At 36.3% G+C, this 19,470-nt stretch overlaps 2 pseudogenes; one reads left to right on the top strand and one right to left on the bottom strand.

The window, feature by feature from the left end:
* Positions 1-10,432: 10,432 nt before the first annotated feature.
* LOC140516700 (adenylate kinase isoenzyme 6 pseudogene) lies at positions 10,433-12,215 on the bottom strand (annotated as a pseudogene).
* A 1,875-nt stretch (positions 12,216-14,090) lies between these two features.
* Positions 14,091-15,035, top strand: LOC140516546 (olfactory receptor 5D18-like; annotated as a pseudogene).
* Positions 15,036-19,470: the final 4,435 nt, after the last annotated feature.

The raw sequence follows: 19,470 nt of genomic DNA on the forward strand, positions 1-19,470 counted from the left end.
CGGACAGTATGGTCCTCTGGATCATGAAGAGTTGGACATGACTGAAAAACAATAAAAACAGGGAAACTAGGGATTCCATGAGAAGAGGGATCATAATAATCTTCAAATATCTGAAATTCTGTTTCTGGGAAGAGAGACTTTTAACTAGGCCCAAGAAGCAGGAACATATGACCAGTGCATGGGAAGTTACCACTCCCCTGAGGTAACCCATTCCATTTTTGAAAATTTGTTTGTTTGAAAATGTACTTTCCATGCACTGGTCATATCTTCCTGCTTCTTGGCCCTTCACAGCAATGCAAGGACCTAAAACATTCCCTAAGGACTTGAGGTAAAATGCCATCCACATCCAGAGAAAGGACTATTGAATCGGAATTCAGAATGAAGCAGACTATTTTCTCGTGTTATATTGTGTTTTGGTTTGGTTTTTCTCATAGTTTTTCCCATTAGTTTTATTTTTTCTATGCAACATAACTAATATGAAAATGTGTTGAATAAGAATGTATGTGTAGAACCATATAAGATTGCATGCCATCTTGGGGAGGGAGGGGGAAGGGAGGAGGAGAAAATTTAAAACTTATGGAAGTGATTGTTGAAATCTGAAAACAAATAAACTAATTAAATAAAAAAGAATGAAAAAAATATGCTATCCATCTGTAGAGAAAGAATTGGATTCTGAACTCCACAAAGAATATTTTTTTTTTTTTGCTTTTGGGGGGGGGTGGTCTATTTTCTTTCACAATATGACTAATATGAAAATACATGTTGCATGACTGCACTAGTACAATCTGTATCAAATTGCTTGCCTTCTCAATGAGAAGGGAGAGGAAGTGAGAGAATGTGGAACTCAAAAAATTTTTTTTAAAAAGAATGTTAAAAATTCTTTTTATATGTAATTCAGAAAAAATTAAATATTAAATAAATTGTAAAAATGTAGCCAAGAAAACTGTTCCTCCGATCAGTCAATTCTATTGACATCAGTAGAGGACATCAATAACTCTGCAGCATCTACATACTGATGTTTGAGTTGTTATATGTGTTTCCTATGTATGCATCATCCCCGTCTTTGTAGAGTAGTAAATTGTAGGTGAGTTTACCCTTGTGTCCATGGGGGAAACTTTGTCATTTTTCCTGACTTGTTATTTCATTAAAAGCTTTTTTGCTTTCAAAAAAATAATAAAGTGTTTTATCTAAATGTGTCTATATAGAAACATGTATTATGAGGCTTGGCAGTGGGGTGGAGGGGGGTTGTGTGTGTGTGCTTGAAGAGAAGCAAACTTTTCTGCTTCTACATCCTCTGGCAATCCTAATATTCAAAATAATTTGTTTAAGTACACACAAAGATCAATTTCTAAAGATCACTTTATTAGGTTTTATGTGGGTGCCTTTGACCCCCATTTAAACCCTTTTTTTGCTGTGATATTTTGGAAAAAACTTTAACATTGTGAAGGTTATTTGGGGTGGGGAGTGGGATTGTTTTAAATTTTTGAGCTTGGATTTGTCTCTTTCCAAGGCTGAAAGTGGAAAAAGTCCTACTCCACTCTTTTTTATGCGCTGTGGAGGACGAGGTAGTGTATGTCTGTCTGTCTGCTCCACCATCTTGGCTCAGTCCCTGACTTATTAAATATTAAGGGACAAGATGAATTTAGATGTTGTGTTAAAATGAAATCCCCACATCCAATTAAGAATATATCACATAATGAAGTCCTGAAGACAATCTACCTTACCTTGCTTTGTTTCTTAATCCAGGAGAGGAAGAGGAGAACTTTAATTGGCAAAGAAAAAGAGATTTGACATGGCATCAGGAGCTCATTTAGCAATATTTTGACTGTAGGTAAATTGTCATCTTTCTGAACCTCTAATTTCCTCTTATGGAAAACTGAGAACAATGCATACTGTCTCAATTTCACGACTCTCTTTTTTTCAGAAAGTTCCTCATAGAAAGTAAATCACTAGAGAGATAGGAATTTATTTTATTATCATGACTTTACTGGATAGTAAGCTTCCTTTGGAAAATGGGATCTTATCTAAAATTTGTACTCCCTCTCACTGCTCAGTAACAAATGTGTGTTTAAGACATCAAAATTGGACTGTTTCTGTTACTGAAATCACTGTTCTCTTGCTGGTCATTTTGGACTTCTTTATCCCCTTTCAGTGAAGGACAGTATGAGACTTCCTCTGCCAGATAATTGGATAATTTGGCGCGAATCCAAGATCCTTCAACCTGATTACAGGGAAATGAGATGAAAACTTTAAATTTCTGTGACAAAGGAAGTCATCATTATTAATGTCATTCCTATTATGTGAGTTATTTTTTGGTTGGGTCTTTCACTGACTCTGAAATCTATTCTGATTTCACTCATGCAATGTCAGTATCAGTTAAGAGTTAATAAATATGGCGACTAAGTGGTGCTTATGAATAAAGCACTGGACCTAGAGTAAGGAAGATTTAATTTTGAAAATGGCCTTATATGTTTACTATCTATTTGACCATGACCAAGTAACTTAGTCACTGTTTACCTCAGTTTCCCCATCTTTAAAATGCATATAGTAATAACACATTTCTCCAGATTGCTATGATAATCAAATGAGGTAATATGTAAAAAGTGCTTAGCCTTGTATTTGGAACTTATTCAATATAATATTAGTATAAGATACTATTAAGTTTCAAAACTATCCTACACTACAAAGAAAGATTTTTTAAAAGCCCATGATTTAAAGGAGGTGGTGTAATGTAATGAGAAATCATGAAAACAATTACGATTTACCTGTATATAAATTATGTATATGTATATATTATCTACACATATATTTTCTATATAATTGATTTGAGGTGATTAAATTAGAGAAAGGACTAACACTCGGGCATTCAGGAAAAGTTTCTGCAGAAAATAAGATTTTAAGTGGGACTTGAAATAAACCAGTGAAGAAACAGGCCAAAACAACCTAGGAAATAATTCTGTCTCGTAAACTCAGCCTGTTACACTATTTTGGGATTCCTCTGCACAGTAGTCTTTCCTGGACAGTCACCATCCAACTCCATTGTCAGTCAGTTATTGAGTTAGATAATTATTTGCAATATTTGAAACAAAAATTGTCTACTGTTGCTTCATCGTGTGAGATTTCTTCGTTAATAATATTGGTAAAAATATTTTGGTCAATAACAAATAATATGAACGGAAAATAAACTGTCAAGTAACTATCCCTTATGATTTCAATTAAGTACTATTCCCTAAAGGCAGAATTTCCTCTGATTACTTGTTTGGACCCCAGCCAGGTAAGGTTAATAGTCTCTGGAATCTCTTTCACAATGATTTTTGAGCTAGAAGTAAAACTGACAACATATATCTCAGACTCAGGTTGCTGGTACAATGTGCCTGTCAGTCTGAGTTTTGCTGTGATATCGAGAGACATTTATTGTCCTGCTGAAGTTAGTTCACAAAATGATTTACATTTACTTTTTAAAAACTATATCTGCTCATTACTGACTTAATTCTATTCTGGTGAAATTTGGCAGAAGACAATATTTTCTACTAATGGCCATTGTTTGCTACCATGTCCAAGTCCAGCATCATTGCTTTATGAATGTAGGAAGCAACCATCCATAATCTGGTGATTACAATAGATGTGCCTAGAAAATCCCTTCTATTTCCTTCTCAGAAACAAGAATTGGTAATAGAAAACTCCTGCAAATTCCCTGATACAAAAAATATCTGCCAGGCAAACGAGGTAGGTGTTACCCTGAAATCACCATTTTCACCTTGATCATTGCACATTTAGTGGATAGCTATTATTCAAAGAACACTAAGTAAGTGTCAAATATGTTAGTATATATCAGCTTCTGAATTCAAGAACTCACAGTCCATTTGGGAAGAGCAGACCGATACATACAAAAAAGAAATGTAGATGTCAGAGCCTATATGTTAAATGTCCAAGGATTCGTTTAGATAATATGTGTTAATGATTTAAGAGAAAGTGCATATATTAAGGCTAGCGAATCAGAGAACATTTGTGAAGGAAGCAAACTAGAACAAACCCTGAAGGAAACAAGACCTGAAGAGTGAGGGCATTTTAGGCAGTAGCAATTGTGTGAGTAAATTCAGGAAGGAGGAAATTCACATTGAATTTCAGAGAATTATGATCAGTATACCTTGCCTGAAAAGATAACTTCATTTAGTAAAACATTATGGAGATAAAGTTGTGGAAATTGGTGTTGTTTAGATTAAAACACGACTTGAATGTCAGGGAATACAGCTGAATATTGTCTTAGCTTTCCGGATAGTCTGGTACAGAAACTGAACCAGATAATACCAAAGGCTTTCCTTCCATCCAGCCTCAGATAAAGATGTCAGAAGTTCGAGTTTGTAACTCAAAATCTTCTGATGTTCCACATGAATATTATTTTTCCATCTCTGCTCAAATTATCTTGGAGTCAGGGAAAGCCCCGCATCTCTTATTTTCCCCCATAACTCTGAAATTTTCTCTAAATCTGTTGTGTATATGTCAAAATTTAATAGCAAGAACAAAACTAATGGAGAATAGATTTCTTCTAGGCAGTTATCATCTCATTTTTACTGCCTAGACATTGCCTGTGTCCAGGTTGTTGTGAATTTTGTTGTTGTTTCTTCCTTCCTTCTAGAATAGGATCAGGACATCAGGGAATTATGACATGACTTGCAGCTGACTTTGATTGGAGTGAGGGAGGACAGTGCAAGGTCACCAGTTTCACTTTCTCCTTCAGAACCAACTGAGTCAAGTGTCCTGATATTCATCTGAAGGACTGGAGATGGCCCAGGATGCAGTTGGAGACCCTGGTCCTTCTGGACTAAGATCTTTCCAGGTTCTCACTTTGATTATGTAATACCCAATCATTTACTAGGCCTCTTTAAGAACTGAGTCAAGGGATGGTCCTAATTTAAAAAAAAACTATCTATCTCTCTATATCTATATATCACACTGGGAGGGAAAGAGAAAGAGGTAAGACTACCTATTTACATTCACTCTGTCTTTAGGAGGGTAGGGATCTAGTGTTGTCTAATCTATGAGCTCAAGAGTAAATTGGGTTGAAGGCATGTTCTTTGAGAAAGAAATCTAGCCACGAAAAACCAAGTTAATGAGGCAGCTTTTAGCACGCAAAATATACCTTCTTTTGGGCAGAATACCATCAAGTGAAGAAAGGGAGACGGAGAGGGAGGGGATAGGGAGGAACTGCCAGGGGAGACTACTCATCTTCATCCAACACCACAAAAAAGGACTATCAGAATTATATTAAAAATCATAAATTTAAAAGTTATATGGGAAACAAATAAGGTTTGAAGGATACAAATTGAAGATTACATTGGTGGTTAATTTGCTTTGTTTCTGGAGCATTACAAACTTCTTCAATCATTTCTCTTCCTAGAGTAGTGACTCCTCAGATACATATGCACTTAAGAAATATATTCAAAGTTAATGCAAACATATTTTAGCAGGTCAGATGAACATATTTTCTTCATTCTTCATAGCTTGAGAAAATTTGGATGCTGGATGAAGGTCAGAAATAGAAGTTATGAAGTGTGTATCAAATGTTTCCTATGGGTCCCACAACATGGTCCTAAATCACATAATTCGCTAAGGGGAAGAAAAACAAATAAAAAATATATAAAATATGGAAGAGGAAGAGAAATGAAATTCTAAATGGGAGCGTGTAAGATATTGAAAAACTAAGTTAAATGATGAGATAGATTTGTTTTATTTTTTGGAAACGTGTTAAGAATTTATTAAGTACTACTATATGTCAGGCACTTATGTTAGGTGATAAGAATATAGACAAAAATGAATAGGTGCCTACCCTCAAGGTGTTTGCATTCTATTGAGGGAGAAACACATACAAATTCATACATATGTGTATGAATATATGCATAAGTATATAAAAATAAGCAGAAAGCTATTTGAAGGTGTGAGGAAGGTGAAACAATAGTAGCTTGGGGAAAGAGAAAAGGTTTCAGGCAGAATATGGTGCTTGAGTTGAGTTTTGAAGGAAACTAGGGATTAAGAGCCTGGGTATATTCAATGTATGAGGACAGCTGATGGAAAAGGCAGAATTTGTGGGTTAGGAATGGGAATGTAGAATATATGAAGGGACACAATGTATAAAAGAGCCAGAAAGTCAAGTTGGAGTCAAGTTGTGAGGGGTTTTAAATGTCAAAAAATACTGATATTGACATAAAAAGAAGCAACAAGCTTCTGTCGTTTTATGAGCAGAGGTGCAATATAATGAGTCCTGTGCTTTAGAATATTGTCATTGGTAGATAAAGTAGGATTGGTAGATTTGGAAAAAGATAATGACCTGAGGAAGAAGATGAAGCAGGAAGCTTTTTGCAGTGTCCCATACTTATGTAAGATAGTAATCAAGTAAATATAGAGAAGGGGAGATCCAACAGTTGTCAAAGAGGTAGAACTGATGAAACTTTGCAAGGGAACACAGAAAAGAGGGTAAATTGTGGCATCACAGACAAAAATAGTAAAGTCAGAAATGGGAGCAAGTTTGGGAAATATAATTTGCCACAATTTCATGTCACTGTTTAGTTTACAAATCACTTTACTCACAATTACTCTGTGCAACTAGTAGTAACCATTTTTTATAAGAGGATACTGAAGCTTAGAATTTGTAACTTCCCCAGGGTTGAATAGCTGATGTTTATCAGACAAGATCTGAACTCAGGTTTCTACTAATTATAAATTTAGTGTTCTCTAGGCTGGCTGAATTAAAGAAGCTAATAGTATGTTGAAGTGGAGATGACCTAAAGGCAAGGTGTACATTCAGATCCTTACCAACAATGCATTTGATTTCCTTTAACAAAAACACTGACTCTGATCGCTTTGTGGCTGAAGTTGTAGGCAGTATGACTTAGAACTGGTGATCATTAAAGGAACTGTTTCTCAGCATGGCAAAAAAGTTGTATAGAGTAGTATAGGTAAAGGAACAAGGATAAGGCCTACTTGGTGGTTGAAAATGATATTAGTAAGGCATAGAAAGATACTAGTAAAAGGGGAAGGAAAAGTGCCAGTTATCAATGTTAAACACATCTTCATGAAATACACCATCACCATATTTTAAGTTTTATTTAATAACTAGCACCACCTATATGGTAACAAAGCATTATTATCACATGAATTCTCATGAAATTTAGCAAGACTGAAATTAGTCAACCAATAAATTAATATTTAGTTTCAATAGGTGCACAGAAGACGTTGCCATTACCTTTCTATATATGGAAAATGTGATGGGCTTACTCTTCTGCAGAGACAATTTTCAGTGCTAGGATCAGCAGTGATTTTATACGTAAAAACTCAGTGAACTCTTGTACTAAAAAAATGCTATTTTCTCAAAGATCTAATAATTGATTTTGCAACTATCCAAATTTATAACCAATATTCAAGATTTTAAAAAAATTTTTATTGATTTAACTTTTCAATATTCATTTCCACAAAATTTTGGGTTCCAAATTTTCTCCCCATTTCTCCCCTCCCCAATCCCAAAACACCCAACATTCTAATCGCCTCTATCACCAATCTGCCCTCTCTTCTCACATTCCTCCCTTCCCTCATCCCCATCTTCTCTTTTGTTCTGTAGGGCAAGACAACTTCCTCTACCTCATTATCTGTATTAGTATTTCCTAGTTGCAAGAACAATACTCGACAGAGCTGTTCCTAAAACACTGAGTTCCAACTTCTCCCCATCCCTCCCTCCCCACCCATTCCCTTTGGGAAGGCAGGCAATTCAATATAGGCCATATCTGTGTAGTTTTGCAAATGACTTCCGTCATAGTCGTTTTATGTAAGACTAACTATATTTCCCTCCATCCTATCCTGCATCGCATTGCTTCTATTCTCTCTTTCGATCCTGTCCCTCCCCAAGAGTTTTGGCTTCAAATTGCTCCCTCCTCTCATTTCCCTCCCTTCCATCCTCTCCCCCACCCTGCTTATCCCTTTCTCCCCTACTTTCCTGTATTGTAAGATAGGTTTTCATACCGAAATGAGTGTGCATTTTATTCCTTCCTTTAGTGGAATGTGATGAGAGTAAGCTTCATGTTTTTTCTCTCACCTCCCCTCTTTTTCCCTCCACTGAAAAGTCTTTTACTTGCCTCTTTTCTGAGAGATAACCTGCCCCATTCCATTTCTTCCTTTCTCCTCCCAATATATTTATCTCTCACTGCTTCATTTCATTTTTTAAAGATATGATCCCATCCTATTCAATTTACCCTGTGCTGTCTGTATCTCTCTCTCTCTCTCTCTCTCTGTGTGTGTGTGTGTGTGTAATCCCACCACTATCTAAACGCTGAGAAAACTTTCAAGAGTTACAAATATTGTCTTTCCCTGTAGGAATGTAAACAGTTGAACTTCAGTAAAAGTCCCTTATGACTTGTCTTTGCTGTTTACCTTTTCATGCTTCTCTTCATTCTTGTGTTTGAAAGTCAAATTTTCTTTTCAGCTCTGGTCTATTCATCAAGAATGCTTGAAAGTCTCTATTTCATTGAAAGACCAATTTTTCCCCTGAGCTATTCTATTCAGTTTGGCTGGGTAGGTGATTCTCGGTTTTAGTCCTAGTTCCTTTGACTTCTGGAATATCCTATTCCACACCCTTCGATCCCTTAATGTAGAAGCTGCTAGATCTTGCGTTATCCTGATTGTATTTCCACAATACTTGAATTGTTTCTTTCTAGCTGCTTGAAATATTTTCTCCTTGACCTGGGAACTCTGGAATTTGGCCACAATGTTCCTAGGAGTTTCTCTTTTTGGATCTCTTTCAGGCAGTGATTTGTGGATTCCCTGAATACTTATTTTGCCCTCTGATTCTAGAATCTCAGGGCAGTTTTCCTGGTTCATTTCATGAAAGATGATGTCTAGGCTCTCTTTTTGATCATGGTTTTCAGGTAGCCCCATAATTTTAAAATTGTCTGTCCTGGATCTCTTCTCCAGGTCAGTTGTTTTTCCCATGAGATATTTCACATTCTCTTCCATTTTTTCATTCTTTTGGTTCTGTTCAGTGATTTCTCGGTGTCTCCTAAAGTCATCGGCCTCCATCTGTTCCATTCTAATTTTTAAAGAACTCTTTTCTTCAGTGAGCTTTTGAACCTCCTTTTCCATTTGGCTAATTCTGCTTTTTAAAGCATTCTTCTCCTCATTGGCTTTTTGAACCTCTTTTGCCAATTGAGTTAGCCTATTTTTCAAGGTGTTATTTTCTTCAGTATTTTTTTGGATCTCCTTTAGCAGGGTGTTTACTTGTTTTTCATGCTTTGCTTGCATGTCACTCATTTTTCATCCCAGTTTTTCTTTCACCTCTCTCACTTGATTTTCAAAATCCTTTTTGAGCTCTTCGATGGCCTGAGCCCATTGAGTGGGCTGGGATACAGAAGCCTTGACTTCTGTGTCTTTCCCCGATGGTAAGCATTGTTCTTCTTCATTGGAAAGGAAGGGAGGAAATACCTGTTCACCAAGAAAGTAACCTTCTATAGTCTTATTTTTTTTCCCCTTTTCTAGGCATTTTCCCAGCCAGTGACTTGACTTCTGAATATTCTCTTCACACCTACTTCGCCTCCAGATCCTCCCAGCCAGCTCTTAGGTTCTGAGATTCAAATGTTGCTTCCCAGCCTCAGGGCTTCGGCAGGGGCAGGACTCCTATTCGGTGTGAGATGAAGTTCAGGGGCTCAGGTTGGGGCAGGGCCGCCTCACGGGCTCCGTTCCCTCAGGTGGTTTATGCAGAGACCTTCAACAATGGATTCGGGCTCCTGCCTGCTTGGGGAACCCCAGTCTGCTGCCGCCTCTGCTACTCCCTCCCAAGGGGGCCTGAGTTATGGGTGCACCCCACTCCCCTCTCAACCCACCAAAGAGACTCTCTCATGAACCCTTGTCACCTGTGGATGGGGAGACCCGCATGGCCCCTGGAGATTTCATCCCTGAAGCCTGCTCGGATCCACTCCTTTTGGCGCTGAGCCGCCAAGGCAGCGCTGGGCTCTGCTCTGGGTCTGGGGTGCAAGGGACCTTTTGCACGAGGTTTTCAGGCTCTCTGGAGCAGAAGTCTCCTCTGCTCCGTTGTTCTGTGGCTTCTACTTGCTCCAGAATTCACCAGGAGTTCCTTTTTACAGATATTTTATAGGCTGTGGGTTCGGCGCTAGCGTATTTGTGTCTTTCTATTCTGCCATCTTAGCTCCCCCCCCCTTAATATCTTATTTATTGTATTTGTGTGTTTTCAGTTTTCTTATGGAGAAAAAAATAATTTAGTCATAACTCATCTTTATATATCATCCACCTACTACTTCCACAACACAAACTAGGATAATAAAATTTGGCGTACTTTATCTTAATTTCTACTGTGTTGAAGAAGAGAAATCATCAAGAAAATCTTTAACCATCACGTGGACAACCTTGAAAGTCCATGCATCACCCTCAACGTTCAATTATTTTCTTTTATCCTCTGCTCAATTGATTTCATCATCTGATCTAAATTATTCTCTAGTTCTTCTGGTACACTGCTGGGCAGCCAGTATACTATTTCATAGTTGTAGGAGGCCATGGCTTCTGTATAAAGAACTTAGAAAATTTCACTGAATATTGTTCCATAGTTTCTTTACACTGAATCCCCTCTTTTCAAGTCTTGTATATAATACAGAATTATGTGATTGAAGAACAAAATCTATATGAATCCATCATTCAGAGAAGAAGTCACAGCTATGGTAATCAACGATATAACTCCACCTTCTTTCATTTTATTTTCTAACTCATCACCTACTCTGTCTTCACTCAAAATGGGACGTTCATATTCTTTAAAAAAGCCACTATATAACTGTCCTTCTTATGTTAAATTGCCTACATTAATGTATGTCAGTCCTGTTCTTGATGCAAGTTCTTTGTCTAGTGTGGTCTTTCCAACACCTGGGTTACCTGTGAGCAGGATTGTTGTTGTTGTGACTCTGGCTGTGCCCTGGTCACCTGGTCTCCTAAAGGAAAGCATCAGACAGAGTGAGTTAGATTTATAAAGAAAAAAGACTTGAGTAGAATACCCAAAATTTGGGTGGGGGAAATTGAAAATAAAGGAAGATTAGAGTAAAAGATTATTTTGTGTTATTTCAGTTTGGCAACAGATGTTCGGGGGAAACAAACTTATTTCCTTTGATTTTCTTCATTAAGAAATCTCAACATTTTTAAGGGCTTCCATTTCCATCATTTCCTGTGTTATATGGTTATCATGCTCAGAACTATGAGCATGATAGTCACTGACACCTACTTCAAGCTGCCATTCAGGACCCAACAATAACGTCTTCTCTAGTCTTCCCTCATCTTCTCTCCTTTCCTCTCTCCTTCTCTCCTTTCTTCTCCTCTAACTTAACGGTCCATCTTATTTCCCCTAATCCTCATCCATCCTTTATGAATTATCCACAAAATCTCATTTGATTTCACTTTTCAATAAATGTCAATTTTACAAGGGAATTATCATCATTATTATTAATTTTGTCTAGATCTCTAACTTCTTTGCTATAAATAGCTTTCATTTTGAGGTCAACTCTTCTAAAGTAGATTGGCATCTGACCTGTAACTTGGAGTGTTAGTGACCTGACTGGTCTACAAAAAGATTAAGTAGTTAATCCAAGATGACAAATTAGATTGGGTCAGAGATAAGATAAGAATCTTGGACTTTCTGACTTCAGGGTTGATCTGTTTCATCCACTAGAGAACATTGCCTTTGATCAAGAAAATGATTAAGTCCTTTAAGTGTACTTTAATTGTCATCATTTATATAAACCTACCTATTTCATCTCATCACTTCTGTCCTTATTCTTGTACTATTCTCTTGTTCAGGATTTATTTTCAAATTCCTTTCGACGTTAGCCATGGTGATCTCTGACAGAAATCAGAGTGCTGCAGTCATATTAATGCTTTTAGGATTCTTTGACTACCCAGAATTTCAAACTCTTCTCTTTCTGCTTCTTTTGGCCATCTATGTGATTACTGTGATGGAGAATCTTAGAATGACTGCTATCATTACAATGAACCCGGGATTGTACAGTCCAATGTATTTTTTTTTAAACATTTGCCCTTTCTGGATTTCTGTTACTCCATTGCAGTTCCATCGAACATGTAGAAAAACTTAATTTTAGAAGATAGGACAATGATTCTATCCCTACTTGCATCACACAATTCTTCTTTACTGCTAACTATGCTTTGACTGACACGGTCATGTTGGCAGTGATGGAATATGATGGTTTTATTGCCATTTGTAATCTGCTTTAATATATGATCATCATGTCCCAGAAATGTTGTCCCCTGCTGATGGTTGCACCATACCTCTGGGGCATACTGTTTTCTTTGCTCTTCACCTACTCTCTCCTTGTATTATCTTTGACTAATTTACTAATACCATTAAAAATTTTATCTGTGACTACTCTATCATACTCTATGTCTCCTGTTCTGATAAGCACTTTAGTCAGCTCAAGCTTTTTATAGTTGCAAATTTTAATATGTTGAGCACACTTGTGGTCATATTAACTTCTTATATTTTTATTTTTGTAACTGTCATGAAGATGCGTTCTACTGAGAAAGCATAAGATCTTCTTCTCTTGTGTATCTCACCCGCCAGCTGTTTGAATCTTCTATGGAACAGTCATTTTCCTCTACTGAGTACCCAGTAGTAAAAGCTGACCATCAATGTGTGCTGTATTTGCTAAACATTAGTTAAATTAATTTCCTACCTGTCTTATTTAATTTGGAAATTAACTGTTTCTTTTGATATAATATATGATGTTTTCCCAGCCCCTCATGGTCTGCTTTTTAAATTTAATCTAATTATTGTTTCTCTTGATAATTTATAATTATACAACGAGGCTGAGCTCATCGTTGGTGGTTCACTCTTTGGTATTTCTGAAAATGCCTTGCATATATGTTTCTTATTAGTGTTTTTTAATGTCATTTTAGGTGTTGATACTGTTGATTGTTTGCAGAGCTTGTACCCTACATTTCACCAATTCTTTCTATAGACTTCCCCTGCTTTCCCCTTTTTCTACTTTATTGTGATCAGCTCTTCACATTCCTTATTTTCCACTAGGCAATCCATATTATCAGAGCAGCTTGAACTGAATTCCGGAGAGCGACTAGATGAGGTTGAGATGTCATGAATGATACAGAAACTGGGAGAATTGAGAGGAAAGCTTCCAGGTAGGTTCTTCCAGGTTCCTTTGCCTTCATCCATTAGAATGTAAGCTCTTTGAGGACAGGGGCTATCTTTCTGCTTCTATTTGTACTTCTACTGCTTAGAACAGTGCCTGGAATATTGACAATGCTTAAGAAATGCTTGTTTACTGTTCACAATGTTCTTGTATATTGTTCTCAACTGGGCAAGGTGGAGTCAAGAAATATATATTAAGTTCTCTCCATGAGTATTTATTGAGATGATGCAGGACAAGCCTTACCTCAAGACCTGTGAGTGTAAATTATTCCATTGCATGATAATTTGCATCTAATTATGAATTTTGCAATTTTATGAAAAGTTTATGTAAATATCTGTGAAGGAATTTTAAATGCAAGAACAATATAATTTCTAGAAAATTCTAGTTTCTGAAAATGACACAGAGAATTTTTCTTGAATTAATTATTTTGATCCCATACATATAGGGTCAGTAGAGAGTCTCTAGGGCCTGGGTCCCTAAGGACTACGAGAGAAATATCAGATCTTCTGCATAATTACCATACTCGGATTTCAGAAAGAATAAGAGGACATGTCTCTGACTCCGAGTTTTGCTGTAAAATGAAGAGAATCCCATTCTCCTTATGTAGTCATTGAATAAAATATGTGAGATTCCACAAATTTACAGTCACCCATATGTTTAGACCCTTCTCTATGCTACTCTTTCTTTTCCTTCTTTCATAATACATGATTTTCTCTCAAACCAAATATATAGGATTTTTTTTAAAGTGCTAACTTTAAAACTAATCATCTTACTATTCCCATGATTAAAATAATAATTTCTACTTCACACCTCACCACTTATCTTCTGTTTCTCAAATTTATTTATGTTTTACTTATCATTGTTCATCTCTAATTCTCCCCAGAAGGAATCATGGTGAATCCTGACAGGAATCAGAGTACTACAGTCGTGTTCGTCCTCTTAGGATTCTCTGATTACCCAAAGCTCCAGGTGCCCCTCTTTCTACTGTTCTTCACCATCTATGCAGTCGCTGCAGTGGGGAATGTGGGCATGATTGTGATCATCAAGATCAATCCCAAACTCCACACACCCATGTACTTTTTCCTTAAGCACTTGTCCTTTGTGGATTTCTGTTACTCCACTATAGTTACACCAAAACTATTAGAAAATTTAGTTGTGGAAGACAGAAGCATCTCCATAAAATGTTGAATCACCCAGTTTTCCACTTGTGTCACCTGTGTGGCAACAGAAATGGTCATGTTGGCAGTGATGGCCTATGACCGCTTTGTTGCTATATGTCATCCTTTGCTGTATACAGTTTCCATGTCTCCAAAATTCTGTGCCCTGTTAGTGACTGTGGCATATTCTTGGGGCATAATCTCTTCTATTGTACTCACCTACTCACTTCTTGTACTGTCATTTTGTGAAACCAAAATCATTAATAACTTTGTATGTGAATATTTTGTCTTCCTATCTGCTTCCTGTTCTGATAAACACTTCAGTGAGATAATGCTTTTTGTCTTTACAAATCTCAGTGTATTTTCCACCCTCATAATTATCCTTACATCCTATCTTTTTATTTTTGTAACGATCCTCAAAATGCATTCAGCCAGTGGGAGATATAAAGCTTTCTCCACTTGTGCCTCCCAATTGACAGTTGTTACCATTTTCTATGGCACCATCCTCTTCCTCTATTGTATTCCAAACTTTAACAGCTCACGTTTTGTAGTCAAAGTGGGATCTGTTTTTTATATTGTCGTTATTCCTATGCTAAATCCCTTAATATACAGTCTAAGGAACAATGATGTGAAGGAAACCTTGAGAAAATTAATGGGTTTCAAAATAATTTCTCAATAAAATCATTTCTATGAATTCTACGACTACTAGATGAACTGCTCTGATTTGTGGCCATTTTTAATTAATTCCCTGAGTCCTTTTCACTTATCCTCTTCTGTGGTGGTCACACTGTCAGTTTCTACTACCATCGGAAAAATATTCATAATATTTTTAGGTAAAAAAAGGATAGTTGAAATGAGAAAAATTGCTGCCAGAATATCATTTCAATTTACTCCATGATTTAGCATCAACCTTAGAATCTTTTATTTAAGCTCCTTGACAATTCATTGTAAAAATGAATCCATTGATTCTTCAAGACTGAATGTTATTTTTTCATATTTCCATAATTTCACACAAAAAAGGAATAAAAATTTAGGGCACAAGGTAGTGCAGTGAACAAGTGGTTTTAAAAGATGTGTCAGAAACAAACACTTTGAGGGGTGACCATATTCACTATTGGAAAAGAATAATAGTCGCCAATCCTTGAAGGAAGTCAGTGGGTTGACAGAATTGTTTCAATAAGATGTTACAATATATGTGTATGTATGTATATGTATGTCTATATATGTATGCATACATATGTATTTATGTATGCCTGTATTTCTGTCTAAGGGTACCAATCTCTAGGTCTGGGGGGAATGGAAGAAAGAAAAAAACTTCCTTAATAATTTCGTTTTATATTTGAAAGGAAAATAAGTTGTGCACAGTAGATTTGCAGTTTCATATACAATCATCTCCTTATTGTAACATCTTATTGAAATACTTGATGCTTAATTATAGAAAAACTAAAATGCTTTAAAAAGGAAGAGCAAGTTGTATACAACAGGTTTGCATTTCCATGTACAATCATCTTTTATTTAATTATACTATTATGGAAATGCTTGTTTTATTTCATTAATCAAAAATAAAACAAATTAAAGAAATTGAAAGCCAATTTCCGTTTTAGAGTTTCTCATGTTGAAAGTAAGGATTAAGGAATCTTTGTGTCCACTCAACGAACTCAGGATTCAATTAAGACTCTTTAAGTGTTTATTTTGTTATGAGAACTGTACTAGGGACTTTGTAGCACCAAACTTGACTATAACAATTCTGTCAACTGACATGTGTCAACATGACTTATTCTTACAAAGTCATTCTTGAGGCAATATTACTGCTACTGTATAAAATGTTCTCTTGGTTCCACTCATTTTGTTCATTATTCTGTACTCTTTCCGTGATTTTTTTCTCTCTAAAATCATTGAGCTCAACATTTCTCATAGCATAGTAGTCTGCCATCATAATCTTACACTGCAAATTTTTCTGCCATTCCTCTTAAATATATACCAAATTAAGTATATAATTTAAAACATGTGCTATTCTTTTTCAAGATGTACGAAAATAACCAAGTAAATTTCCCCCCCCCCCTTTTTTTTACCAGTATCCACTACCTTATTGATGTCTACCATAAGACATACATACACACACAAACGTGTTTATAATCATGCTTTAAATACTTCATCAATTCTTTCTCTCAAAATACATAGCTTCTTCCTTCGTATATACTGTGTAATTAGTTTGGGTATTTATATGAGGTAAAATGTCTTAGTTGCTCCATGCTGTTCTTATAACAATATTGCTGTTTTTTGTACAATATTGTCTTGCTTCTGATTATGTTGATTTTCACTCTTTTGTACAAGTTGATCCATAACAGAACCACAAACTCATCAATCTCAATCTGTCTTCCTCAGTCAATGAAGTCCAGGGGTAAGATGAAAATCAAGAAGATAGGCAAAAGACAGATGCAGTGGGTGACATTGGCAAAATGCTAAGAAAACTTTTAAAGCAATCACTACCTTTTCAATACTAGTTAACATTAACTTTCATGATTGGAGAAACAAATGTAGAAAACACCGAAACCAAAACCTATGTAATGAAATGGAGGTTTTCTTGACTTGAAGGTAGCTATAGAAAGATTAACATTTTCTTTTCATCAAACAAAGGGAAAAAAAATTGAAAATATCTAATTTCAAATTTTGTTAAATGTCACTTCATGCAGCACTAGTTTACTATATATTAGATAGTTTAAAAGAGGCAGATTATGACTCTATTTGAATGGAGAAATCCTTTTGTACTCTTGTCTGATAGAGTACAACTTTCAAATCTGAATGCCTCATTATGAGAAGGATATAAATAAGTAGAACAGACTGTAAAATGGGGTGACATAACAGGAAGAAGAGCCTCTAATACATGGCAAAGATGGATTGGTGAAGGCTAGAGAAAAGACTTAAGGTCATTGATTACCGTCTTTATGTATCTAAATGGCTAACAAGTTAATCAATCAATCAAGAAGCAATTATTTATCTACTAGCCTGTAGATTCCTGGTTAGGTATTGGTTTACAGAAAAAAAAAACAACTAAAATTTAAAACATTCCTGGACTTCACCTTCATTGCAGACATCTTGGAGACAGCGTATAAGAATATATTGAACATGACTTCAAGATGTCTGAAAGATGATTTTATGGAGGTAAGGTGACTTTTGAGGTAACTTCATAAATAAACTTAACATGTGAACATGCAAAGAGAGTGCATTATGGCATTGTAGGAGGAGATATACAAAGGTTCTTAGATGAGAAATGAAGTGATATATTGAGAAATAGAAATAAGATCAATTTGTGTAGGCCATAGAATTCATGAATATGAATAATCTATAGCAAATCTAGAAAGTAATTTTGAGCTATAATGCAAAGGTTTTTAAACTTCAAATAAGGCTGCTCATCTTTTATCTTGAACATAAGAAAAAATTACTAGAATTATTGTGCCTGAGGCAAATGCTATGGCAGTCACTGAAGAATGATTGGCATCAGAAAGGAAGACTAAAAGCAATGGGCAGAAATTATAAATAGGAAAACTTGTGAGTAATGCATCTTACTTTTTAAAATCAATTGTTTTACTTATTTTTAGTTTTCTTTTTAAAATTAATTAATTTGTTTTTAATTTTCTACAATCACTCCATTATATCTTAGATTTTTGGAGGGATTTGTCTAGACAAGTTTTGGGGATTTTCCCCCTCCCCCACCTTCCTCTCTTTCTCCCTCCTCCTTCTTCCAGAGGGTGTGAAATCTTTATAGGTTCTACACGTACATTCTTATTAAATCCATTTTCATGTTGCATGGATAATTTTAGTCATGTTGCATAGAATAATTATCATGAAAGGGTGAAAACTTGAAAACAAAACAAAACAAAACAGAAGAGAAAATGGTCTGCTTAATTCTTCAATCAAATTCCATAGTTCTTTCTCTGGATGTGGAAGACATTTTGCCTTAAGAGTCCATTGGGGAATTTTTTCGGTCCTTACATTGCTGTGCAGGGCTAAATCTACCAGAAAAATTCCTCGCACACTGTGGTTGTTGCTGTGTACAAATTTTTCCTGGTTCTGCTCCTTTCACTCAGCATCAGGTCATAAAGGTCATTCCAGGCCTCTTTGTAGTCTTCCTGTTAATCATTTCTTATAGCACAATAGTATTCTACTACTTATTTTTAGTTTTCACCAATAACTTCTATGAGATTTTGAGTTACAAAGTTTCTCTTCTCCCTTTCTCTCCTCTTTCACCTTCTCAAGATGGCATGCAATCTGATACAAGCTCTTCATATACAGTCATATTAAACATATTTTCAAAGTGTGTTTGTCCTTCGTTGCCAAAGAAGACCGTACCATCAGAGAAATGATGACATGACTTGCACTTGACTTTGTTTTGAGTAAGGGAGGGCTGCGTAGGTCACCAGTCTCACTTCTCCTCCAGAACCATCTGAATCCAATGACCAGATATTCCTCAGGGTGACTGGAGATGGCCCAGAATGCACTGGGAGACCTTGGGCTCTTTAGGCCAAGGTCTTTGCAGGTACTCACAGTGAAGAAATGCCTATTCATTAAGTAGGCCTGTTTAAGAAGTAGCCAGAGCATGGCCCCTCAAATGAGGTCAAGGAAAAGAAAGACATCAGGCTGGGTGGGAACCAGCCACGGTTACTATTGATAATCACTCTAAAGCTAGGACTGTCCAGAGGAGCCTTTAGGCAGGGTCCCATTGGAGACCGAGTTTCAGAATGCAGCAAGTTTAAGGTTTTGGGACAGGACAGGACAGGACAAGACAGGAAAGGAGCCAGTAAAGCCCAGGTCAACTAGGTAGCTTTTGGCCATCCAAATTTACCTTCCTTTGGAGAGGTAATACAATGCTGCAAAGAATTCGAACCAATGGGAGAAACCATGAGAAAGAAGGAGAGAGAGGAGGAGAGAGAGAGAGAAAGAGAAAGAGAGAGAGACACAGAGAGAGACAGAGAACCAGGAGGATGCCTTAATCTGCTTTTAGTCTCCCTAGTTCATTTTCTGAATGTGGTTAACATTTTCCATCACGAATCATTTACAGTTGTCTTAGATTCTTCCATTGCTAAGCAGAGGTATGTCTATCAAAGTTAGTCTTA

The sequence above is a fragment of the Notamacropus eugenii genome, chromosome Y (genome assembly GCF_028372415.1).
Source record: "Notamacropus eugenii isolate mMacEug1 chromosome Y, mMacEug1.pri_v2, whole genome shotgun sequence".
Taxonomy (NCBI): domain Eukaryota; kingdom Metazoa; phylum Chordata; class Mammalia; order Diprotodontia; family Macropodidae; genus Notamacropus; species Notamacropus eugenii.